Source organism: Gorilla gorilla, chromosome 1 (genome assembly GCF_029281585.2).
Source record: "Gorilla gorilla gorilla isolate KB3781 chromosome 1, NHGRI_mGorGor1-v2.1_pri, whole genome shotgun sequence".
Taxonomy (NCBI): Eukaryota; Metazoa; Chordata; class Mammalia; order Primates; family Hominidae; genus Gorilla; species Gorilla gorilla.
In genome coordinates, this window is record NC_073224.2 from 16,688,808 (window position 1) to 16,713,767 (window position 24,960).

At 66.9% G+C, this 24,960-nt stretch overlaps 11 non-coding genes across 11 annotated transcripts; all 11 read right to left on the bottom strand.

The window, feature by feature from the left end:
• Positions 1-480: 480 nt before the first annotated feature.
• Positions 481-599, bottom strand: LOC129529758 (5S ribosomal RNA). The gene has a single exon (XR_008675320.1). It is a non-coding gene; the product is annotated as a 5S ribosomal RNA (ribosomal RNA).
• Positions 600-2,728: 2,129 nt separating this feature from the next.
• Positions 2,729-2,847, bottom strand: LOC129529757 (5S ribosomal RNA). Its single transcript, XR_008675318.1, has one exon. It is a non-coding gene; the product is annotated as a 5S ribosomal RNA (ribosomal RNA).
• A 2,129-nt stretch (positions 2,848-4,976) lies between these two features.
• LOC129529755 (5S ribosomal RNA) lies at positions 4,977-5,095 on the bottom strand. Its single transcript, XR_008675316.1, has one exon. It is a non-coding gene; the product is annotated as a 5S ribosomal RNA (ribosomal RNA).
• A 2,129-nt stretch (positions 5,096-7,224) lies between these two features.
• LOC129529754 (5S ribosomal RNA) lies at positions 7,225-7,343 on the bottom strand. Its single transcript, XR_008675315.1, has one exon. It is a non-coding gene; the product is annotated as a 5S ribosomal RNA (ribosomal RNA).
• Positions 7,344-9,472: 2,129 nt separating this feature from the next.
• On the bottom strand, positions 9,473-9,591 carry LOC129529753 (5S ribosomal RNA). The gene has a single exon (XR_008675313.1). It is a non-coding gene; the product is annotated as a 5S ribosomal RNA (ribosomal RNA).
• A 2,129-nt stretch (positions 9,592-11,720) lies between these two features.
• On the bottom strand, positions 11,721-11,839 carry LOC129529752 (5S ribosomal RNA). The gene has a single exon (XR_008675312.1). It is a non-coding gene; the product is annotated as a 5S ribosomal RNA (ribosomal RNA).
• A 2,129-nt stretch (positions 11,840-13,968) lies between these two features.
• LOC129529750 (5S ribosomal RNA) lies at positions 13,969-14,087 on the bottom strand. Its single transcript, XR_008675310.1, has one exon. It is a non-coding gene; the product is annotated as a 5S ribosomal RNA (ribosomal RNA).
• Positions 14,088-16,216: 2,129 nt separating this feature from the next.
• Positions 16,217-16,335, bottom strand: LOC129529749 (5S ribosomal RNA). The gene has a single exon (XR_008675309.1). It is a non-coding gene; the product is annotated as a 5S ribosomal RNA (ribosomal RNA).
• Positions 16,336-18,464: 2,129 nt separating this feature from the next.
• On the bottom strand, positions 18,465-18,583 carry LOC129529747 (5S ribosomal RNA). Its single transcript, XR_008675307.2, has one exon. It is a non-coding gene; the product is annotated as a 5S ribosomal RNA (ribosomal RNA).
• A 2,129-nt stretch (positions 18,584-20,712) lies between these two features.
• Positions 20,713-20,831, bottom strand: LOC129529746 (5S ribosomal RNA). The gene has a single exon (XR_008675305.1). It is a non-coding gene; the product is annotated as a 5S ribosomal RNA (ribosomal RNA).
• A 2,129-nt stretch (positions 20,832-22,960) lies between these two features.
• LOC129529744 (5S ribosomal RNA) lies at positions 22,961-23,079 on the bottom strand. The gene has a single exon (XR_008675304.1). It is a non-coding gene; the product is annotated as a 5S ribosomal RNA (ribosomal RNA).
• Between the last annotated feature and the right edge of the window lie 1,881 nt (positions 23,080-24,960).

Here is a 24,960-nt window from a genome sequence, read left to right on the forward strand (position 1 = left end):
TGCCCGGCGTGCAGTAGGGGCGGACCCCCAGGAGGAGGACCCCGGCTGCGGCGGGGGTGTAGGTGGGCGGTAAAGGGGGAGCAGAGTCAGGGGAGGTTGGGAAGCATGGCGACTGTAGGGGGAAGGGAGGCAGCGGGGAAGCCAAAAAAGCCTGCAGCAGGCCGTGCGGGCGCGGTGGCTCCCGCCTGTAATCCCAGCACTCTGGGAGGCAGAGGCGGGTGGGTCACGAGGTCAGGAGCTCGAGACTATCCCGGCTAACAGGGTGAAACCCCGTCTCTAGGAAAAAGAGAAAAAATTAGCCGGGCGAGGTGGCGGGCGCCTGTAGGCCCAGCTACTCGGGAGGCTGAGGCCGGAGAATGGCGTGAACCCGGGAGGCGGAGCTTGCAGTGAGCCGAGATGGCGCCACTGCACTCCAGCCTGGGCGACAGAGCGAGACTCCGTCTGGAAGAAAAGGAAAGAAAAGCAGAAAGCCAAAGAAAAAGCCTACAGCACCCGGTATTCCCAGGCGGTCTCCCATCCAAGTACTAACCAGGCCCGACCCTGCTTAGCTTCCGAGATCAGACGAGATCGGGCGCGTTCAGGGTGGTATGGCCGTAGACGCCCGAGGAGGCGCCTGGCTGCCCCAAGAGCCCGGCCGGGCCGTGCCCGCCGGATTGCAGCCGTCACCGCCGGCCCGGGGCCGCGGGGCTCGGATCGGGGACCCCCGAGCCGCTGGCCCGCGGCCTTCCCCCGGCTCCCGTGCTCCCGAGGTTCCACCACATCGGGCCCGCTGGGAGCAGGGAGTGCTCCGAGGCGTCAGGGCCCAGGGCCCACCATCCTGGGACGCCCTCCGTTCCTCCGCCCTGTGGCGGACGCAGCGTTTTGGATCCCTCGCCGCACAGGGGCTCCTGCGAGGCCCCCTCTTGCCCCACCCACCCAGAGCCGTGAGTGCTGGCCAAAGGCCTACAGCCGGCCTAGCCGCGCGGTGCCTTTCTCTCACAACGCCCCCACCACGGTCGCTGGTCTCGACCAAGACCCGGCCGGGGGGCAAGAGGGCGTGGGGTGTAGCCGGTCGTGGGGTGGCCCCGTTTTGCGCCGGGCTGGCACTAGGGGCGGCGGCCTGATCTCGGGTGAGAGGGCCTGAGAGAAACCCAGACACACCCCACCACCAGCAGGAGCAAATCCACTCCCCCACACACAGACACACCCGGGCGCGCTCGCACGCGCGCTCGCGGACACACACACACACAGAAACACACACACACTGACACACACACACACAGAGACACACACACACAGACACACGCACACCCACACACACGCGCACGCACACACACACGCGGCTTGAAGGAGAGCAAGGACGAGATCGATGGAGAGATAGAAACCGAGTGAGGGAGAGAGACAGCGATCGACAGAGAGAGGGGAGGGCGAGAGGGAAGGAGACAGACAGGCTGAGAAAGAGAGAGGGACAGAGAAAGAGAGAGAGAGACAGAGAGACGGAGGGAAAACGGCAGAAGTAGCGCGAGGTCCACGGGGAAACCTAGAAGAGAGAGGCGGAGGGAGCTAGAGAGCGAGAGCGATAGAGACTGAGAGAGGAAGCGTCCGGCTCCGTTAGGCAGCGCCCTCTTGAGCAGGTCGGGATAGGGTGGAGGGGGCTTGGGCTGCGCCAGAACACGGGGGCCAGGCGGTCCGTGCGAGAGGACCGACGGAGCGCTGAGACGGGCTTTTTCTTGGATGAATTGCTTGCTTTGGAGGTGGGTTTCGTAGGCTCCTGCCTTTCTTGGCACCTCCCTGTGCTCTGGGTGCCTTGCGGCGGGCCCCGAGATTTGCAGAGCGCGCCCGCCCGTTTGGCGGGAGCCGTGGCACCGGGCGGGCCCGGAGGCCTGGGTCTCTGGCGTGTCCTCGGGACTGGAGTCGTGGACACGAAGTCGGGGGCATTGGGAATCCCGGGTGCACAGGGACTGTTTTCCTGGTGGCTGGCGAAGCAATGTCCTTCCCCCGGGTAAAGCAGCCCATGCGTTCTGGAGCCGAGGTCTTGGTTGGCGTCCGTGGCACCCGCTGCCCCTGCCCGCCCCTTGCCCCGGTTTGGAAGGGTGCGACGACGGCGCCCGATGGGTGAATTGAATGGCCTGGGCGTTCCGGGAGCGGGAAGGCACCGCGAACGGACGGGACCCCGCGGCTGCGACTTTGGGGTCCGGCCCCCTGCCCTCCCAGGCTGGAGCCGGGCGCCTGGCGGGGCGGCGGCGAGGCGGAAGCGGTGGGACGCTGCTGCCCGGCGTGCAGTAGGGGCGGACCCCCAGGAGGAGGACCCCGGCTGCGGCGGGGGTGTAGGTGGGCGGTAAAGGGGGAGCAGAGTCAGGGGAGGTTGGGAAGCATGGCGACTGTAGGGGGAAGGGAGGCAGCGGGGAAGCCAAAAAAGCCTGCAGCAGGCCGTGCGGGCGCGGTGGCTCCCGCCTGTAATCCCAGCACTCTGGGAGGCAGAGGCGGGTGGGTCACGAGGTCAGGAGCTCGAGACCATCCCGGCTAACAGGGTGAAACCCCGTCTCTAGGAAAAAGAGAAAAAATTAGCCGGGCGAGGTGGCGGGCGCCTGTAGGCCCAGCTACTCGGGAGGCTGAGGCCGGAGAATGGCGTGAACCCGGGAGGCGGAGCTTGCAGTGAGCCGAGATGGCGCCACTGCACTCCAGCCTGGGCGACAGAGCGAGACTCCGTCTGGAAGAAAAGGAAAGAAAAGCAGAAAGCCAAAGAAAAAGCCTACAGCACCCGGTATTCCCAGGCGGTCTCCCATCCAAGTACTAACCAGGCCCGACCCTGCTTAGCTTCCGAGATCAGACGAGATCGGGCGCGTTCAGGGTGGTATGGCCGTAGACGCCCGAGGAGGCGCCTGGCTGCCCCAAGAGCCCGGCCGGGCCGTGCCCGCCGGATTGCAGCCGTCACCGCCGGCCCGGGGCCGCGGGGCTCGGATCGGGGACCCCCGAGCCGCTGGCCCGCGGCCTTCCCCCGGCTCCCGTGCTCCCGAGGTTCCACCACATCGGGCCCGCTGGGAGCAGGGAGTGCTCCGAGGCGTCAGGGCCCAGGGTCCACCATCCTGGGACGCCCTCCGTTCCTCCGCCCTGTGGCGGACGCAGCGTTTTGGATCCCTCGCCGCACAGGGGCTCCTGCGAGGCCCCCTCTTGCCCCACCCACCCAGAGCCGTCAGTGCTGGCCAAAGGCCTACAGCCGGCCTAGCCGCGCGGTGCCTTTCTCTCACAACGCCCCCACCACGGTCGCTGGTCTCGACCAAGACCCGGCCGGGGGGCAAGAGGGCGTGGGGTGTAGCCGGTCGTGGGGTGGCCCCGTTTTGCGCCGGGCTGGCACTAGGGGCGGCGGCCTGATCTCGGGTGAGAGGGCCTGAGAGAAACCCAGACACACCCCACCACCAGCAGGAGCAAATCCACTCCCCCACACACAGACACACCCGGGCGCGCTCGCACGCGCGCTCGCGGACACACACACACACAGAAACACACACACACTGACACACACACACACAGAGACACACACACACAGACACACACACACCCACACACACGCGCACGCACACACACACGCGGCTTGAAGGAGAGCAAGGACGAGATCGATGGAGAGATAGAAACCGAGTGAGGGAGAGAGACAGCGATCGACAGAGAGAGGGGAGGGCGAGAGGGAAGGAGACAGACAGGCTGAGAAAGAGAGAGGGACAGAGAAAGAGAGAGCGAGACAGAGAGACGGAGGGAAAACGGCAGAAGTAGCGCGAGGTCCACGGGGAAACCTAGAAGAGAGAGGCGGAGGGAGCTAGAGAGCGAGAGCGATAGAGACTGAGAGAGGAAGCGTCCGGCTCCGTTAGGCAGCGCCCTCTTGAGCAGGTCGGGATAGGGTGGAGGGGGCTTGGGCTGCGCCAGAACACGGGGGCCAGGCGGTCCGTGCGAGAGGACCGACGGAGCGCTGAGACGGGCTTTTTCTTGGATGAATTGCTTGCTTTGGAGGTGGGTTTCGTAGGCTCCTGCCTTTCTTGGCACCTCCCTGTGCTCTGGGTGCCTTGCGGCGGGCCCCGAGATTTGCAGAGCGCGCCCGCCCGTTTGGCGGGAGCCGTGGCACCGGGCGGGCCCGGAGGCCTGGGTCTCTGGCGTGTCCTCGGGACTGGAGTCGTGGACACGAAGTCGGGGGCATTGGGAATCCCGGGTGCACAGGGACTGTTTTCCTGGTGGCTGGCGAAGCAATGTCCTTCCCCCGGGTAAAGCAGCCCATGCGTTCTGGAGCCGAGGTCTTGGTTGGCGTCCGTGGCACCCGCTGCCCCTGCCCGCCCCTTGCCCCGGTTTGGAAGGGTGCGACGACGGCGCCCGATGGGTGAATTGAATGGCCTGGGCGTTCCGGGAGCGGGAAGGCACCGCGAACGGACGGGACCCCGCGGCTGCGACTTTGGGGTCCGGCCCCCTGCCCTCCCAGGCTGGAGCCGGGCGCCTGGCGGGGCGGCGGCGAGGCGGAAGCGGTGGGACGCTGCTGCCCGGCGTGCAGTAGGGGCGGACCCCCAGGAGGAGGACCCCGGCTGCGGCGGGGGTGTAGGTGGGCGGTAAAGGGGGAGCAGAGTCAGGGGAGGTTGGGAAGCATGGCGACTGTAGGGGGAAGGGAGGCAGCGGGGAAGCCAAAAAAGCCTGCAGCAGGCCGTGCGGGCGCGGTGGCTCCCGCCTGTAATCCCAGCACTCTGGGAGGCAGAGGCGGGTGGGTCACGAGGTCAGGAGCTCGAGACCATCCCGGCTAACAGGGTGAAACCCCGTCTCTAGGAAAAAGAGAAAAAATTAGCCGGGCGAGGTGGCGGGCGCCTGTAGGCCCAGCTACTCGGGAGGCTGAGGCCGGAGAATGGCGTGAACCCGGGAGGCGGAGCTTGCAGTGAGCCGAGATGGCGCCACTGCACTCCAGCCTGGGCGACAGAGCGAGACTCCGTCTGGAAGAAAAGGAAAGAAAAGCAGAAAGCCAAAGAAAAAGCCTACAGCACCCGGTATTCCCAGGCGGTCTCCCATCCAAGTACTAACCAGGCCCGACCCTGCTTAGCTTCCGAGATCAGACGAGATCGGGCGCGTTCAGGGTGGTATGGCCGTAGACGCCCGAGGAGGCGCCTGGCTGCCCCAAGAGCCCGGCCGGGCCGTGCCCGCCGGATTGCAGCCGTCACCGCCGGCCCGGGGCCGCGGGGCTCGGATCGGGGACCCCCGAGCCGCTGGCCCGCGGCCTTCCCCCGGCTCCCGTGCTCCCGAGGTTCCACCACATCGGGCCCGCTGGGAGCAGGGAGTGCTCCGAGGCGTCAGGGCCCAGGGCCCACCATCCTGGGACGCCCTCCGTTCCTCCGCCCTGTGGCGGACGCAGCGTTTTGGATCCCTCGCCGCACAGGGGCTCCTGCGAGGCCCCCTCTTGCCCCACCCACCCCGAGCCGTCAGTGCTGGCCAAAGGCCAACAGCCGGCCTAGCCGCGCGGTGCCTTTCTCTCACAACGCCCCCACCACGGTCGCTGGTCTCGACCAAGACCCGGCCGGGGGGCAAGAGGGCGTGGGGTGTAGCCGGTCGTGGGGTGGCCCCGTTTTGCGCCGGGCTGGCACTAGGGGCGGCGGCCTGATCTCGGGTGAGAGGGCCTGAGAGAAACCCAGACACACCCCACCACCAGCAGGAGCAAATCCACTCCCCCACACACAGACACACCCGGGCGCGCTCGCACGCGCGCTCGCGGACACACACACACACAGAAACACACACACACTGACACACACACACACAGAGACACACACACACAGACACACGCACACCCACACACACGCGCACGCACACACACACGCGGCTTGAAGGAGAGCAAGGACGAGATCGATGGAGAGATAGAAACCGAGTGAGGGAGAGAGACAGCGATCGACAGAGAGAGGGGAGGGCGAGAGGGAAGGAGACAGACAGGCTGAGAAAGAGAGAGGGACAGAGAAAGAGAGAGAGAGACAGAGAGACGGAGGGAAAACGGCAGAAGTAGCGCGAGGTCCACGGGGAAACCTAGAAGAGAGAGGCGGAGGGAGCTAGAGAGCGAGAGCGATAGAGACTGAGAGAGGAAGCGCCCGGCTCCGTTAGGCAGCGCCCTCTTGAGCAGGTCGGGATAGGGTGGAGGGGGCTTGGGCTGCGCCAGAACACGGGGGCCAGGCGGTCCGTGCGAGAGGACCGACGGAGCGCTGAGACGGGCTTTTTCTTGGATGAATTGCTTGCTTTGGAGGTGGGTTTCGTAGGCTCCTGCCTTTCTTGGCACCTCCCTGTGCTCTGGGTGCCTTGCGGCGGGCCCCGAGATTTGCAGAGCGCGCCCGCCCGTTTGGCGGGAGCCGTGGCACCGGGCGGGCCCGGAGGCCTGGGTCTCTGGCGTGTCCTCGGGACTGGAGTCGTGGACACGAAGTCGGGGGCATTGGGAATCCCGGGCGCACAGGGACTGTTTTCCTGGTGGCTGGCGAAGCAATGTCCTTCCCCCGGGTAAAGCAGCCCATGCGTTCTGGAGCCGAGGTCTTGGTTGGCGTCCGTGGCACCCGCTGCCCCTGCCCGCCCCTTGCCCCGGTTTGGAAGGGTGCGACGACGGCGCCCGATGGGTGAATTGAATGGCCTGGGCGTTCCGGGAGCGGGAAGGCACCGCGAACGGACGGGACCCCGCGGCTGCGACTTTGGGGTCCGGCCCCCTGCCCTCCCAGGCTGGAGCCGGGCGCCTGGCGGGGCGGCGGCGAGGCGGAAGCGGTGGGACGCTGCTGCCCGGCGTGCAGTAGGGGCGGACCCCCAGGAGGAGGACCCCGGCTGCGGCGGGGGTGTAGGTGGGCGGTAAAGGGGGAGCAGAGTCAGGGGAGGTTGGGAAGCATGGCGACTGTAGGGGGAAGGGAGGCAGCGGGGAAGCCAAAAAAGCCTGCAGCAGGCCGTGCGGGCGCGGTGGCTCCCGCCTGTAATCCCAGCACTCTGGGAGGCAGAGGCGGGTGGGTCACGAGGTCAGGAGCTCGAGACTATCCCGGCTAACAGGGTGAAACCCCGTCTCTAGGAAAAAGAGAAAAAATTAGCCGGGCGAGGTGGCGGGCGCCTGTAGGCCCAGCTACTCGGGAGGCTGAGGCCGGAGAATGGCGTGAACCCGGGAGGCGGAGCTTGCAGTGAGCCGAGATGGCGCCACTGCACTCCAGCCTGGGCGACAGAGCGAGACTCCGTCTGGAAGAAAAGGAAAGAAAAGCAGAAAGCCAAAGAAAAAGCCTACAGCACCCGGTATTCCCAGGCGGTCTCCCATCCAAGTACTAACCAGGCCCGACCCTGCTTAGCTTCCGAGATCAGACGAGATCGGGCGCGTTCAGGGTGGTATGGCCGTAGACGCCCGAGGAGGCGCCTGGCTGCCCCAAGAGCCCGGCCGGGCCGTGCCCGCCGGATTGCAGCCGTCACCGCCGGCCCGGGGCCGCGGGGCTCGGATCGGGGACCCCCGAGCCGCTGGCCCGCGGCCTTCCCCCGGCTCCCGTGCTCCCGAGGTTCCACCACATCGGGCCCGCTGGGAGCAGGGAGTGCTCCGAGGCGTCAGGGCCCAGGGCCCACCATCCTGGGACGCCCTCCGTTCCTCCGCCCTGTGGCGGACGCAGCGTTTTGGATCCCTCGCCGCACAGGGGCTCCTGCGAGGCCCCCTCTTGCCCCACCCACCCAGAGCCGTGAGTGCTGGCCAAAGGCCTACAGCCGGCCTAGCCGCGCGGTGCCTTTCTCTCACAACGCCCCCACCACGGTCGCTGGTCTCGACCAAGACCCGGCCGGGGGGCAAGAGGGCGTGGGGTGTAGCCGGTCGTGGGGTGGCCCCGTTTTGCGCCGGGCTGGCACTAGGGGCGGCGGCCTGATCTCGGGTGAGAGGGCCTGAGAGAAACCCAGACACACCCCACCACCAGCAGGAGCAAATCCACTCCCCCACACACAGACACACCCGGGCGCGCTCGCACGCGCGCTCACGGACACACACACACACAGAAACACACACACACTGACACACACACACACAGAGACACACACACACAGACACACGCACACCCACACACACGCGCACGCACACACACACGCGGCTTGAAGGAGAGCAAGGACGAGATCGATGGAGAGATAGAAACCGAGTGAGGGAGAGAGACAGCGATCGACAGAGAGAGGGGAGGGCGAGAGGGAAGGAGACAGACAGGCTGAGAAAGAGAGAGGGACAGAGAAAGAGAGAGAGAGACAGAGAGACGGAGGGAAAACGGCAGAAGTAGCGCGAGGTCCACGGGGAAACCTAGAAGAGAGAGGCGGAGGGAGCTAGAGAGCGAGAGCGATAGAGACTGAGAGAGGAAGCGCCCGGCTCCGTTAGGCAGCGCCCTCTTGAGCAGGTCGGGATAGGGTGGAGGGGGCTTGGGCTGCGCCAGAACACGGGGGCCAGGCGGTCCGTGCGAGAGGACCGACGGAGCGCTGAGACGGGCTTTTTCTTGGATGAATTGCTTGCTTTGGAGGTGGGTTTCGTAGGCTCCTGCCTTTCTTGGCACCTCCCTGTGCTCTGGGTGCCTTGCGGCGGGCCCCGAGATTTGCAGAGCGCGCCCGCCCGTTTGGCGGGAGCCGTGGCACCGGGCGGGCCCGGAGGCCTGGGTCTCTGGCGTGTCCTCGGGACTGGAGTCGTGGACACGAAGTCGGGGGCATTGGGAATCCCGGGTGCACAGGGACTGTTTCCCTGGTGGCTGGCGAAGCAATGTCCTTCCCCCGGGTAAAGCAGCCCATGCGTTCTGGAGCCGAGGTCTTGGTTGGCGTCCGTGGCACCCGCTGCCCCTGCCCGCCCCTTGCCCCGGTTTGGAAGGGTGCGACGACGGCGCCCGATGGGTGAATTGAATGGCCTGGGCGTTCCGGGAGCGGGAAGGCACCGCGAACGGACGGGACCCCGCGGCTGCGACTTTGGGGTCCGGCCCCCTGCCCTCCCAGGCTGGAGCCGGGCGCCTGGCGGGGCGGCGGCGAGGCGGAAGCGGTGGGACGCTGCTGCCCGGCGTGCAGTAGGGGCGGACCCCCAGGAGGAGGACCCCGGCTGCGGCGGGGGTGTAGGTGGGCGGTAAAGGGGGAGCAGAGTCAGGGGAGGTTGGGAAGCATGGCGACTGTAGGGGGAAGGGAGGCAGCGGGGAAGCCAAAAAAGCCTGCAGCAGGCCGTGCGGGCGCGGTGGCTCCCGCCTGTAATCCCAGCACTCTGGGAGGCAGAGGCGGGTGGGTCACGAGGTCAGGAGCTCGAGACTATCCCGGCTAACAGGGTGAAACCCCGTCTCTAGGAAAAAGAGAAAAAATTAGCCGGGCGAGGTGGCGGGCGCCTGTAGGCCCAGCTACTCGGGAGGCTGAGGCCGGAGAATGGCGTGAACCCGGGAGGCGGAGCTTGCAGTGAGCCGAGATGGCGCCACTGCACTCCAGCCTGGGCGACAGAGCGAGACTCCGTCTGGAAGAAAAGGAAAGAAAAGCAGAAAGCCAAAGAAAAAGCCTACAGCACCCGGTATTCCCAGGCGGTCTCCCATCCAAGTACTAACCAGGCCCGACCCTGCTTAGCTTCCGAGATCAGACGAGATCGGGCGCGTTCAGGGTGGTATGGCCGTAGACGCCCGAGGAGGCGCCTGGCTGCCCCAAGAGCCCGGCCGGGCCGTGCCCGCCGGATTGCAGCCGTCACCGCCGGCCCGGGGCCGCGGGGCTCGGATCGGGGACCCCCGAGCCGCTGGCCCGCGGCCTTCCCCCGGCTCCCGTGCTCCCGAGGTTCCACCACATCGGGCCCGCTGGGAGCAGGGAGTGCTCCGAGGCGTCAGGGCCCAGGGCCCACCATCCTGGGACGCCCTCCGTTCCTCCGCCCTGTGGCGGACGCAGCGTTTTGGATCCCTCGCCGCACAGGGGCTCCTGCGAGGCCCCCTCTTGCCCCACCCACCCAGAGCCGTGAGTGCTGGCCAAAGGCCTACAGCCGGCCTAGCCGCGCGGTGCCTTTCTCTCACAACGCCCCCACCACGGTCGCTGGTCTCGACCAAGACCCGGCCGGGGGGCAAGAGGGCGTGGGGTGTAGCCGGTCGTGGGGTGGCCCCGTTTTGCGCCGGGCTGGCACTAGGGGCGGCGGCCTGATCTCGGGTGAGAGGGCCTGAGAGAAACCCAGACACACCCCACCACCAGCAGGAGCAAATCCACTCCCCCACACACAGACACACCCGGGCGCGCTCGCACGCGCGCTCACGGACACACACACACACAGAAACACACACACACTGACACACACACACACAGAGACACACACACACAGACACACGCACACCCACACACACGCGCACGCACACACACACGCGGCTTGAAGGAGAGCAAGGACGAGATCGATGGAGAGATAGAAACCGAGTGAGGGAGAGAGACAGCGATCGACAGAGAGAGGGGAGGGCGAGAGGGAAGGAGACAGACAGGCTGAGAAAGAGAGAGGGACAGAGAAAGAGAGAGAGAGACAGAGAGACGGAGGGAAAACGGCAGAAGTAGCGCGAGGTCCACGGGGAAACCTAGAAGAGAGAGGCGGAGGGAGCTAGAGAGCGAGAGCGATAGAGACTGAGAGAGGAAGCGCCCGGCTCCGTTAGGCAGCGCCCTCTTGAGCAGGTCGGGATAGGGTGGAGGGGGCTTGGGCTGCGCCAGAACACGGGGGCCAGGCGGTCCGTGCGAGAGGACCGACGGAGCGCTGAGACGGGCTTTTTCTTGGATGAATTGCTTGCTTTGGAGGTGGGTTTCGTAGGCTCCTGCCTTTCTTGGCACCTCCCTGTGCTCTGGGTGCCTTGCGGCGGGCCCCGAGATTTGCAGAGCGCGCCCGCCCGTTTGGCGGGAGCCGTGGCACCGGGCGGGCCCGGAGGCCTGGGTCTCTGGCGTGTCCTCGGGACTGGAGTCGTGGACACGAAGTCGGGGGCATTGGGAATCCCGGGTGCACAGGGACTGTTTCCCTGGTGGCTGGCGAAGCAATGTCCTTCCCCCGGGTAAAGCAGCCCATGCGTTCTGGAGCCGAGGTCTTGGTTGGCGTCCGTGGCACCCGCTGCCCCTGCCCGCCCCTTGCCCCGGTTTGGAAGGGTGCGACGACGGCGCCCGATGGGTGAATTGAATGGCCTGGGCGTTCCGGGAGCGGGAAGGCACCGCGAACGGACGGGACCCCGCGGCTGCGACTTTGGGGTCCGGCCCCCTGCCCTCCCAGGCTGGAGCCGGGCGCCTGGCGGGGCGGCGGCGAGGCGGAAGCGGTGGGACGCTGCTGCCCGGCGTGCAGTAGGGGCGGACCCCCAGGAGGAGGACCCCGGCTGCGGCGGGGGTGTAGGTGGGCGGTAAAGGGGGAGCAGAGTCAGGGGAGGTTGGGAAGCATGGCGACTGTAGGGGGAAGGGAGGCAGCGGGGAAGCCAAAAAAGCCTGCAGCAGGCCGTGCGGGCGCGGTGGCTCCCGCCTGTAATCCCAGCACTCTGGGAGGCAGAGGCGGGTGGGTCACGAGGTCAGGAGCTCGAGACCATCCCGGCTAACAGGGTGAAACCCCGTCTCTAGGAAAAAGAGAAAAAATTAGCCGGGCGAGGTGGCGGGCGCCTGTAGGCCCAGCTACTCGGGAGGCTGAGGCCGGAGAATGGCGTGAACCCGGGAGGCGGAGCTTGCAGTGAGCCGAGATGGCGCCACTGCACTCCAGCCTGGGCGACAGAGCGAGACTCCGTCTGGAAGAAAAGGAAAGAAAAGCAGAAAGCCAAAGAAAAAGCCTACAGCACCCGGTATTCCCAGGCGGTCTCCCATCCAAGTACTAACCAGGCCCGACCCTGCTTAGCTTCCGAGATCAGACGAGATCGGGCGCGTTCAGGGTGGTATGGCCGTAGACGCCCGAGGAGGCGCCTGGCTGCCCCAAGAGCCCGGCCGGGCCGTGCCCGCCGGATTGCAGCCGTCACCGCCGGCCCGGGGCCGCGGGGCTCGGATCGGGGACCCCCGAGCCGCTGGCCCGCGGCCTTCCCCCGGCTCCCGTGCTCCCGAGGTTCCACCACATCGGGCCCGCTGGGAGCAGGGAGTGCTCCGAGGCGTCAGGGCCCAGGGCCCACCATCCTGGGACGCCCTCCGTTCCTCCGCCCTGTGGCGGACGCAGCGTTTTGGATCCCTCGCCGCACAGGGGCTCCTGCGAGGCCCCCTCTTGCCCCACCCACCCCGAGCCGTCAGTGCTGGCCAAAGGCCAACAGCCGGCCTAGCCGCGCGGTGCCTTTCTCTCACAACGCCCCCACCACGGTCGCTGGTCTCGACCAAGACCCGGCCGGGGGGCAAGAGGGCGTGGGGTGTAGCCGGTCGTGGGGTGGCCCCGTTTTGCGCCGGGCTGGCACTAGGGGCGGCGGCCTGATCTCGGGTGAGAGGGCCTGAGAGAAACCCAGACACACCCCACCACCAGCAGGAGCAAATCCACTCCCCCACACACAGACACACCCGGGCGCGCTCGCACGCGCGCTCGCGGACACACACACACACAGAAACACACACACACTGACACACACACACACAGAGACACACACACACAGACACACGCACACCCACACACACGCGCACGCACACACACACGCGGCTTGAAGGAGAGCAAGGACGAGATCGATGGAGAGATAGAAACCGAGTGAGGGAGAGAGACAGCGATCGACAGAGAGAGGGGAGGGCGAGAGGGAAGGAGACAGACAGGCTGAGAAAGAGAGAGGGACAGAGAAAGAGAGAGAGAGACAGAGAGACGGAGGGAAAACGGCAGAAGTAGCGCGAGGTCCACGGGGAAACCTAGAAGAGAGAGGCGGAGGGAGCTAGAGAGCGAGAGCGATAGAGACTGAGAGAGGAAGCGTCCGGCTCCGTTAGGCAGCGCCCTCTTGAGCAGGTCGGGATAGGGTGGAGGGGGCTTGGGCTGCGCCAGAACACGGGGGCCAGGCGGTCCGTGCGAGAGGACCGACGGAGCGCTGAGACGGGCTTTTTCTTGGATGAATTGCTTGCTTTGGAGGTGGGTTTCGTAGGCTCCTGCCTTTCTTGGCACCTCCCTGTGCTCTGGGTGCCTTGCGGCGGGCCCCGAGATTTGCAGAGCGCGCCCGCCCGTTTGGCGGGAGCCGTGGCACCGGGCGGGCCCGGAGGCCTGGGTCTCTGGCGTGTCCTCGGGACTGGAGTCGTGGACACGAAGTCGGGGGCATTGGGAATCCCGGGTGCACAGGGACTGTTTTCCTGGTGGCTGGCGAAGCAATGTCCTTCCCCCGGGTAAAGCAGCCCATGCGTTCTGGAGCCGAGGTCTTGGTTGGCGTCCGTGGCACCCGCTGCCCCTGCCCGCCCCTTGCCCCGGTTTGGAAGGGTGCGACGACGGCGCCCGATGGGTGAATTGAATGGCCTGGGCGTTCCGGGAGCGGGAAGGCACCGCGAACGGACGGGACCCCGCGGCTGCGACTTTGGGGTCCGGCCCCCTGCCCTCCCAGGCTGGAGCCGGGCGCCTGGCGGGGCGGCGGCGAGGCGGAAGCGGTGGGACGCTGCTGCCCGGCGTGCAGTAGGGGCGGACCCCCAGGAGGAGGACCCCGGCTGCGGCGGGGGTGTAGGTGGGCGGTAAAGGGGGAGCAGAGTCAGGGGAGGTTGGGAAGCATGGCGACTGTAGGGGGAAGGGAGGCAGCGGGGAAGCCAAAAAAGCCTGCAGCAGGCCGTGCGGGCGCGGTGGCTCCCGCCTGTAATCCCAGCACTCTGGGAGGCAGAGGCGGGTGGGTCACGAGGTCAGGAGCTCGAGACCATCCCGGCTAACAGGGTGAAACCCCGTCTCTAGGAAAAAGAGAAAAAATTAGCCGGGCGAGGTGGCGGGCGCCTGTAGGCCCAGCTACTCGGGAGGCTGAGGCCGGAGAATGGCGTGAACCCGGGAGGCGGAGCTTGCAGTGAGCCGAGATGGCGCCACTGCACTCCAGCCTGGGCGACAGAGCGAGACTCCGTCTGGAAGAAAAGGAAAGAAAAGCAGAAAGCCAAAGAAAAAGCCTACAGCACCCGGTATTCCCAGGCGGTCTCCCATCCAAGTACTAACCAGGCCCGACCCTGCTTAGCTTCCGAGATCAGACGAGATCGGGCGCGTTCAGGGTGGTATGGCCGTAGACGCCCGAGGAGGCGCCTGGCTGCCCCAAGAGCCCGGCCGGGCCGTGCCCGCCGGATTGCAGCCGTCACCGCCGGCCCGGGGCCGCGGGGCTCGGATCGGGGACCCCCGAGCCGCTGGCCCGCGGCCTTCCCCCGGCTCCCGTGCTCCCGAGGTTCCACCACATCGGGCCCGCTGGGAGCAGGGAGTGCTCCGAGGCGTCAGGGCCCAGGGCCCACCATCCTGGGACGCCCTCCGTTCCTCCGCCCTGTGGCGGACGCAGCGTTTTGGATCCCTCGCCGCACAGGGGCTCCTGCGAGGCCCCCTCTTGCCCCACCCACCCCGAGCCGTCAGTGCTGGCCAAAGGCCAACAGCCGGCCTAGCCGCGCGGTGCCTTTCTCTCACAACGCCCCCACCACGGTCGCTGGTCTCGACCAAGACCCGGCCGGGGGGCAAGAGGGCGTGGGGTGTAGCCGGTCGTGGGGTGGCCCCGTTTTGCGCCGGGCTGGCACTAGGGGCGGCGGCCTGATCTCGGGTGAGAGGGCCTGAGAGAAACCCAGACACACCCCACCACCAGCAGGAGCAAATCCACTCCCCCACACACAGACACACCCGGGCGCGCTCGCTCTCGCGCTCGCGGACACACACACACACAGAAACACACACACACTGACACACACACACACAGAGACACACACACACAGACACACGCACACCCACACACACGCGCACGCACACACACACGCGGCTTGAAGGAGAGCAAGGACGAGATCGATGGAGAGATAGAAACCGAGTGAGGGAGAGAGACAGCGATCGACAGAGAGAGGGGAGGGCGAGAGGGAAGGAGACAGACAGGCTGAGAAAGAGAGAGGGACAGAGAAAGAGAGAGAGAGACAGAGAGACGGAGGGAAAACGGCAGAAGTAGCGCGAGGTCCACGGGGAAACCTAGAAGAGAGAGGCGGAGGGAGCTAGAGAGCGAGAGCGATAGAGACTGAGAGAGGAAGCGTCCGGCTCCGTTAGGCAGCGCCCTCTTGAGCAGGTCGGGATAGGGTGGAGGGGGCTTGGGCTGCGCCAGAACACGGGGGCCAGGCGGTCCGTGCGAGAGGACCGACGGAGCGCTGAGACGGGCTTTTTCTTGGATGAATTGCTTGCTTTGGAGGTGGGTTTCGTAGGCTCCTGCCTTTCTTGGCACCTCCCTGTGCTCTGGGTGCCTTGCGGCGGGCCCCGAGATTTGCAGAGCGCGCCCGCCCGTTTGGCGGGAGCCGTGGCACCGGGCGGGCCCGGAGGCCTGGGTCTCTGGCGTGTCCTCGGGACTGGAGTCGTGGACACGAAGTCGGGGGCATTGGGAATCCCGGGTGCACAGGGACTGTTTTCCTGGTGGCTGGCGAAGCAATGTCCTTCCCCCGGGTAAAGCAGCCCATGCGTTCTGGAGCCGAGGTCTTGGTTGGCGTCCGTGGCACCCGCTGCCCCTGCCCGCCCCTTGCCCCGGTTTGGAAGGGTGCGACGACGGCGCCCGATGGGTGAATTGAATGGCCTGGGCGTTCCGGGAGCGGGAAGGCACCGCGAACGGACGGGACCCCGCGGCTGCGACTTTGGGGTCCGGCCCCCTGCCCTCCCAGGCTGGAGCCGGGCTCCTGGCGGGGCGGCGGCGAGGCGGAAGCGGTGGGACGCTGCTGCCCGGCGTGCAGTAGGGGCGGACCCCCAGGAGGAGGACCCCGGCTGCGGCGGGGGTGTAGGTGGGCGGTAAAGGGGGAGCAGAGTCAGGGGAGGTTGGGAAGCATGGCGACTGTAGGGGGAAGGGAGGCAGCGGGGAAGCCAAAAAAGCCTGCAGCAGGCCGTGCGGGCGCGGTGGCTCCCGCCTGTAATCCCAGCACTCTGGGAGGCAGAGGCGGGTGGGTCACGAGGTCAGGAGCTCGAGACCATCCCGGCTAACAGGGTGAAACCCCGTCTCTAGGAAAAAGAGAAAAAATTAGCCGGGCGAGGTGGCGGGCGCCTGTAGGCCCAGCTACTCGGGAGGCTGAGGCCGGAGAATGGCGTGAACCCGGGAGGCGGAGCTTGCAGTGAGCCGAGATGGCGCCACTGCACTCCAGCCTGGGCGACAGAGCGAGACTCCGTCTGGAAGAAAAGGAAAGAAAAGCAGAAAGCCAAAGAAAAAGCCTACAGCACCCGGTATTCCCAGGCGGTCTCCCATCCAAGTACTAACCAGGCCCGACCCTGCTTAGCTTCCGAGATCAGACGAGATCGGGCGCGTTCAGGGTGGTATGGCCGTAGACGCCCGAGGAGGCGCCTGGCTGCCCCAAGAGCCCGGCCGGGCCGTGCCCGCCGGATTGCAGCCGTCACCGCTGGCCCGGGGCCGCGGGGCTCGGATCGGGGACCCCCGAGCCGCTGGCCCGCGGCCTTCCCCCGGCTCCCGTGCTCCCGAGGTTCCACCACATCGGGCCCGCTGGGAGCAGGGAGTGCTCCGAGGCGTCAGGGCCCAGGGCCCACCATCCTGGGACGCCCTCCGTTCCTCCGCCCTGTGGCGGACGCAGCGTTTTGGATCCCTCGCCGCACAGGGGCTCCTGCGAGGCCCCCTCTTGCCCCACCCACCCCGAGCCGTCAGTGCTGGCCAAAGGCCAACAGCCGGCCTAGCCGCGCGGTGCCTTTCTCTCACAACGCCCCCACCACGGTCGCTGGTCTCGACCAAGACCCGGCCGGGGTGCAAGAGGGCGTGGGGTGTAGCCGGTCGTGGGGTGGCCCCGTTTTGCGCCGGGCTGGCACTAGGGGCGGCGGCCTGATCTCGGGTGAGAGGGCCTGAGAGAAACCCAGACACACCCCACCACCAGCAGGAGCAAATCCACTCCCCCACACACAGACACACCCGGGCGCGCTCGCACGCGCGCTCGCGGACACACACACACACAGAAACACACACACACTGACACACACACACACAGAGACACACACACACAGACACACGCACACCCACACACACGCGCACGCACACACACATGCGGCTTGAAGGAGAGCAAGGACGAGATCGATGGAGAGATAGAAACCGAGTGAGGGAGAGAGACAGCGATCGACAGAGAGAGGGGAGGGCGAGAGGGAAGGAGACAGACAGGCTGAGAAAGAGAGAGGGACAGAGAAAGAGAGAGAGAGACAGAGAGACGGAGGGAAAACGGCAGAAGTAGCGCGAGGTCCACGGGGAAACCTAGAAGAGAGAGGCGGAGGGAGCTAGAGAGCGAGAGCGATAGAGACTGAGAGAGGAAGCGTCCGGCTCCGTTAGGCAGCGCCCTCTTGAGCAGGTCGGGATAGGGTGGAGGGGGCTTGGGCTGCGCCAGAACACGGGGGCCAGGCGGTCCGTGCGAGAGGACCGACGGAGCGCTGAGACGGGCTTTTTCTTGGATGAATTGCTTGCTTTGGAGGTGGGTTTCGTAGGCTCCTGCCTTTCTTGGCACCTCCCTGTGCTCTGGGTGCCTTGCGGCGGGCCCCGAGATTTGCAGAGCGCGCCCGCCCGTTTGGCGGGAGCCGTGGCACCGGGCGGGCCCGGAGGCCTGGGTCTCTGGCGTGTCCTCGGGACTGGAGTCGTGGACACGAAGTCGGGGGCATTGGGAATCCCGGGTGCACAGGGACTGTTTTCCTGGTGGCTGGCGAAGCAATGTCCTTCCCCCGGGTAAAGCAGCCCATGCGTTCTGGAGCCGAGGTCTTGGTTGGCGTCCGTGGCACCCGCTGCCCCTGCCCGCCCCTTGCCCCGGTTTGGAAGGGTGCGACGACGGCGCCCGATGGGTGAATTGAATGGCCTGGGCGTTCCGGGAGCGGGAAGGCACCGCGAACGGACGGGACCCCGCGGCTGTGACTTTGGGGTCCGGCCCCCTGCCCTCCCAGGCTGGAGCCGGGCGCCTGGCGGGGCGGCGGCGAGGCGGAAGCGGTGGGACGCTGCTGCCCGGCGTGCAGTAGGGGCGGACCCCCAGGAGGAGGACCCCGGCTGCGGCGGGGGTGTAGGTGGGCGGTAAAGGGGGAGCAGAGTCAGGGGAGGTTGGGAAGCATGGCGACTGTAGGGGGAAGGGAGGCAGCGGGGAAGCCAAAAAAGCCTGCAGCAGGCCGTGCGGGCGCGGTGGCTCCCGCCTGTAATCCCAGCACTCTGGGAGGCAGAGGCGGGTGGGTCACGAGGTCAGGAGCTCGAGACCATCCCGGCTAACAGGGTGAAACCCCGTCTCTAGGAAAAAGAGAAAAAATTAGCCGGGCGAGGTGGCGGGCGCCTGTAGGCCCAGCTACTCGGGAGGCTGAGGCCGGAGAATGGCGTGAACCCGGGAGGCGGAGCTTGCAGTGAGCCGAGATGGCGCCACTGCACTCCAGCCTGGGCGACAGAGCGAGACTCCGTCTGGAAGAAAAGGAAAGAAAAGCAGAAAGCCAAAGAAAAAGCCTACAGCACCCGGTATTCCCAGGCGGTCTCCCATCCAAGTACTAACCAGGCCCGACCCTGCTTAGCTTCCGAGATCAGACGAGATCGGGCGCGTTCAGGGTGGTATGGGCGTAGACGCCCGAGGAGGCGCCTGGCTGCCCCAAGAGCCCGGCCGGGCCGTGCCCGCCGGATTGCAGCCGTCACCGCCGGCCCGGGGCCGCGGGGCTCGGATCGGGGACCCCCGAGCCGCTGGCCCGCGGCCTTCCCCCGGCTCCCGTGCTCCCGAGGTTCCACCACATCGGGCCCGCTGGGAGCAGGGAGTGCTCCGAGGCGTCAGGGCCCAGGGCCCACCATCCTGGGACGCCCTCCGTTCCTCCGCCCTGTGGCGGACGCAGCGTTTTGGATCCCTCGCCGCACAGGGGCTCCTGCGAGGCCCCCTCTTGCCCCACCCACCCCGAGCCGTCAGTGCTGGCCAAAGGCCAACAGCCGGCCTAGCCGCGTGGTGCCTTTCTCTCACAACGCCCCCACCACGGTCGCTGGTCTCGACCAAGACCCGGCCGGGGTGCAAGAGGGCGTGGGGTGTAGCCGGTCGTGGGGTGGCCCCGTTTTGCGCCGGGCTGGCACTAGGGGCGGCGGCCTGATCTCGGGTGAGAGGGCCTGAGAGAAACCCAGACACACCCCACCACCAGCAGGAGCAAATCCACTCCCCCACACACAGACACACCCGGGCGCGCTCGCACGCGCGCTCGCGGACACACACACACACAGAAACACACACACACTGACACACACACACACAGAGACACACACACACAGACACACGCACACCCACACACACGCGCACGCACACACACACGCGGCTTGAAGGAGAGCAAGGACGAGATCGATGGAGAGATAGAAACCGAGTGAGGGAGAGAGACAGCGATCGACAGAGAGAGGGGAGGGCGAGAGGGAAGGAGACAGACAGGCTGAGAAAGAGAGAGGGACAGAGAAAGAGAGAGAGAGACAGAGAGACGGAGGGAAAACGGCAGAAGTAGCGCGAGGTCCACGGGGAAACCTAGAAGAGAGAGGCGGAGGGAGCTAGAGAGCGAGAGCGATAGAGACTGAGAGAGGAAGCGTCCGGCTCCGTTAGGCAGCGCCCTCTTGAGCAGGTCGGGATAGGGTGGAGGGGGCTTGGGCTGCGCCAGAACACGGGGGCCAGGCGGTCCGTGCGAGAGGACCGACGGAGCGCTGAGACGGGCTTTTTCTTGGATGAATTGCTTGCTTTGGAGGTGGGTTTCGTAGGCTCCTGCCTTTCTTGGCACCTCCCTGTGCTCTGGGTGCCTTGCGGCGGGCCCCGAGATTTGCAGAGCGCGCCCGCCCGTTTGGCGGGAGCCGTGGCACCGGGCGGGCCCGGAGGCCTGGGTCTCTGGCGTGTCCTCGGGACTGGAGTCGTGGACACGAAGTCGGGGGCATTGGGAATCCCGGGTGCACAGGGACTGTTTTCCTGGTGGCTGGCGAAGCAATGTCCTTCCCCCGGGTAAAGCAGCCCATGCGTTCTGGAGCCGAGGTCTTGGTTGGCGTCCGTGGCACCCGCTGCCCCTGCCCGCCCCTTGCCCCGGTTTGGAAGGGTGCGACGACGGCGCCCGATGGGTGAATTGAATGGCCTGGGCGTTCCGGGAGCGGGAAGGCACCGCGAACGGACGGGACCCCGCGGCTGCGACTTTGGGGTCCGGCCCCCTGCCCTCCCAGGCTGGAGCCGGGCGCCTGGCGGGGCGGCGGCGAGGCGGAAGCGGTGGGACGCTGCTGCCCGGCGTGCAGTAGGGGCGGACCCCCAGGAGGAGGACCCCGGCTGCGGCGGGGGTGTAGGTGGGCGGTAAAGGGGGAGCAGAGTCAGGGGAGGTTGGGAAGCATGGCGACTGTAGGGGGAAGGGAGGCAGCGGGGAAGCCAAAAAAGCCTGCAGCAGGCCGTGCGGGCGCGGTGGCTCCCGCCTGTAATCCCAGCACTCTGGGAGGCAGAGGCGGGTGGGTCACGAGGTCAGGAGCTCGAGACCATCCCGGCTAACAGGGTGAAACCCCGTCTCTAGGAAAAAGAGAAAAAATTAGCCGGGCGAGGTGGCGGGCGCCTGTAGGCCCAGCTACTCGGGAGGCTGAGGCCGGAGAATGGCGTGAACCCGGGAGGCGGAGCTTGCAGTGAGCCGAGATGGCGCCACTGCACTCCAGCCTGGGCGACAGAGCGAGACTCCGTCTGGAAGAAAAGGAAAGAAAAGCAGAAAGCCAAAGAAAAAGCCTACAGCACCCGGTATTCCCAGGCGGTCTCCCATCCAAGTACTAACCAGGCCCGACCCTGCTTAGCTTCCGAGATCAGACGAGATCGGGCGCGTTCAGGGTGGTATGGCCGTAGACGCCCGAGGAGGCGCCTGGCTGCCCCAAGAGCCCGGCCGGGCCGTGCCCGCCGGATTGCAGCCGTCACCGCCGGCCCGGGGCCGCGGGGCTCGGATCGGGGACCCCCGAGCCGCTGGCCCGCGGCCTTCCCCCGGCTCCCGTGCTCCCGAGGTTCCACCACATCGGGCCCGCTGGGAGCAGGGAGTGCTCCGAGGCGTCAGGGCCCAGGGCCCACCATCCTGGGACGCCCTCCGTTCCTCCGCCCTGTGGCGGACGCAGCGTTTTGGATCCCTCGCCGCACAGGGGCTCCTGCGAGGCCCCCTCTTGCCCCACCCACCCCGAGCCGTCAGTGCTGGCCAAAGGCCTACAGCCGGCCTAGCCGCGCGGTGCCTTTCTCTCACAACGCCCCCACCACGGTCGCTGGTCTCGACCAAGACCCGGCCGGGGGGCAAGAGGGCGTGGGGTGTAGCCGGTCGTGGGGTGGCCCCGTTTTGCGCCGGGCTGGCACTAGGGGCGGCGGCCTGATCTCGGGTGAGAGGGCCTGAGAGAAACCCAGACACACCCCACCACCAGCAGGAGCAAATCCACTCCCCCACACACAGACACACCCGGGCGCGCTCGCACGCGCGCTCGCGGACACACACACACACAGAAACACACACACACTGACACACACACTCACAGAGACACACACACACAGACACACGCACACCCACACACACGCGCACGCACACACACACGCGGCTTGAAGGAGAGCAAGGACGAGATCGATGGAGAGATAGAAACCGAGTGAGGGAGAGAGACAGCGATCGACAGAGAGAGGGGAGGGCGAGAGGGAAGGAGACAGACAGGCTGAGAAAGAGAGAGGGACAGAGAAAGAGAGAGAGAGACAGAGAGACGGAGGGAAAACGGCAGAAGTAGCGCGAGGTCCACGGGGAAACCTAGAAGAGAGAGGCGGAGGGAGCTAGAGAGCGAGAGCGATAGAGACTGAGAGAGGAAGCGTCCGGCTCCGTTAGGCAGCGCCCTCTTGAGCAGGTCGGGATAGGGTGGAGGGGGCTTGGGCTGCGCCAGAACACGGGGGCCAGGCGGTCCGTGCGAGAGGACCGACGGAGCGCTGAGACGGGCTTTTTCTTGGATGAATTGCTTGCTTTGGAGGTGGGTTTCGTAGGCTCCTGCCTTTCTTGGCACCTCCCTGTGCTCTGGGTGCCTTGCGGCGGGCCCCGAGATTTGCAGAGCGCGCCCGCCCGTTTGGCGGGAGCCGTGGCACCGGGCGGGCCCGGAGGCCTGGGTCTCTGGCGTGTCCTCGGGACTGGAGTCGTGGACACGAAGTCGGGGGCATTGGGAATCCCGGGTGCACAGGGACTGTTTTCCTGGTGGCTGGCGAAGCAATGTCCTTCCCCCGGGTAAAGCAGCCCATGCGTTCTGGAGCCGAGGTCTTGGTTGGCGTCCGTGGCACCCGCTGCCCCTGCCCGCCCCTTGCCCCGGTTTGGAAGGGTGCGACGACGGCGCCCGATGGGTGAATTGAATGGCCTGGGCGTTCCGGGAGCGGGAAGGCACCGCGAACGGACGGGACCCCGCGGCTGCGACTTTGGGGTCCGGCCCCCTGCCCTCCCAGGCTGGAGCCGGGCGCCTGGCGGGGCGGCGGCGAGGCGGAAGCGGTGGGACGCTGCTGCCCGGCGTGCAGTAGGGGCGGACCCCCAGGAGGAGGACCCCGGCTGCGGCGGGGGTGTAGGTGGGCGGTAAAGGGGGAGCAGAGTCAGGGGAGGTTGGGAAGCATGGCGACTGTAGGGGGAAGGGAGGCAGCGGGGAAGCCAAAAAAGCCTGCAGCAGGCCGTGCGGGCGCGGTGGCTCCCGCCTGTAATCCCAGCACTCTGGGAGGCAGAGGCGGGTGGGTCACGAGGTCAGGAGCTCGAGACCATCCCGGCTAACAGGGTGAAACCCCGTCTCTAGGAAAAAGAGAAAAAATTAGCCGGGCGAGGTGGCGGGCGCCTGTAGGCCCAGCTACTCGGGAGGCTGAGGCCGGAGAATGGCGTGAACCCGGGAGGCGGAGCTTGCAGTGAGCCGAGATGGCGCCACTGCACTCCAGCCTGGGCGACAGAGCGAGACTCCGTCTGGAAGAAAAGGAAAGAAAAGCAGAAAGCCAAAGAAAAAGCCTACAGCACCCGGTATTCCCAGGCGGTCTCCCATCCAAGTACTAACCAGGCCCGACCCTGCTTAGCTTCCGAGATCAGACGAGATCGGGCGCGTTCAGGGTGGTATGGCCGTAGACGCCCGAGGAGGCGCCTGGCTGCCCCAAGAGCCCGGCCGGGCCGTGCCCGCCGGATTGCAGCCGTCACCGCCGGCCCGGGGCCGCGGGGCTCGGATCGGGGACCCCCGAGCCGCTGGCCCGCGGCCTTCCCCCGGCTCCCGTGCTCCCGAGGTTCCACCACATCGGGCCCGCTGGGAGCAGGGAGTGCTCCGAGGCGTCAGGGCCCAGGGCCCACCATCCTGGGACGCCCTCCGTTCCTCCGCCCTGTGGCGGACGCAGCGTTTTGGATCCCTCGCCGCACAGGGGCTCCTGCGAGGCCCCCTCTTGCCCCACCCACCCAGAGCCGTCAGTGCTGGCCAAAGGCCTACAGCCGGCCTAGCCGCGCGGTGCCTTTCTCTCACAACGCCCCCACCACGGTCGCTGGTCTCGACCAAGACCCGGCCGGGGGGCAAGAGGGCGTGGGGTGTAGCCGGTCGTGGGGTGGCCCCGTTTTGCGCCGGGCTGGCACTAGGGGCGGCGGCCTGATCTCGGGTGAGAGGGCCTGAGAGAAACCCAGACACACCCCACCACCAGCAGGAGCAAATCCACTCCCCCACACACAGACACACCCGGGCGCGCTCGCACGCGCGCTCGCGGACACACACACACACAGAAACACACACACACTGACACACACACACACAGAGACACACACACACAGACACACGCACACCCACACACACGCGCACGCACACACACACGCGGCTTGAAGGAGAGCAAGGACGAGATCGATGGAGAGATAGAAACCGAGTGAGGGAGAGAGACAGCGATCGACAGAGAGAGGGGAGGGCGAGAGGGAAGGAGACAGACAGGCTGAGAAAGAGAGAGGGACAGAGAAAGAGAGAGCGAGACAGAGAGACGGAGGGAAAACGGCAGAAGTAGCGCGAGGTCCACGGGGAAACCTAGAAGAGAGAGGCGGAGGGAGCTAGAGAGCGAGAGCGATAGAGACTGAGAGAGGAAGCGTCCGGCTCCGTTAGGCAGCGCCCTCTTGAGCAGGTCGGGATAGGGTGGAGGGGGCTTGGGCTGCGCCAGAACACGGGGGCCAGGCGGTCCGTGCGAGAGGACCGACGGAGCGCTGAGACGGGCTTTTTCTTGGATGAATTGCTTGCTTTGGAGGTGGGTTTCGTAGGCTCCTGCCTTTCTTGGCACCTCCCTGTGCTCTGGGTGCCTTGCGGCGGGCCCCGAGATTTGCAGAGCGCGCCCGCCCGTTTGGCGGGAGCCGTGGCACCGGGCGGGCCCGGAGGCCTGGGTCTCTGGCGTGTCCTCGGGACTGGAGTCGTGGACACGAAGTCGGGGGCATTGGGAATCCCGGGTGCACAGGGACTGTTTTCCTGGTGGCTGGCGAAGCAATGTCCTTCCCCCGGGTAAAGCAGCCCATGCGTTCTGGAGCCGAGGTCTTGGTTGGCGTCCGTGGCACCCGCTGCCCCTGCCCGCCCCTTGCCCCGGTTTGGAAGGGTGCGACGACGGCGCCCGATGGGTGAATTGAATGGCCTGGGCGTTCCGGGAGCGGGAAGGCACCGCGAACGGACGGGACCCCGCGGCTGCGACTTTGGGGTCCGGCCCCCTGCCCTCCCAGGCTGGAGCCGGGCGCCTGGCGGGGCGGCGGCGAGGCGGAAGCGGTGGGACGCTGCTGCCCGGCGTGCAGTAGGGGCGGACCCCCAGGAGGAGGACCCCGGCTGCGGCGGGGGTGTAGGTGGGCGGTAAAGGGGGAGCAGAGTCAGGGGAGGTTGGGAAGCATGGCGACTGTAGGGGGAAGGGAGGCAGCGGGGAAGCCAAAAAAGCCTGCAGCAGGCCGTGCGGGCGCGGTGGCTCCCGCCTGTAATCCCAGCACTCTGGGAGGCAGAGGCGGGTGGGTCACGAGGT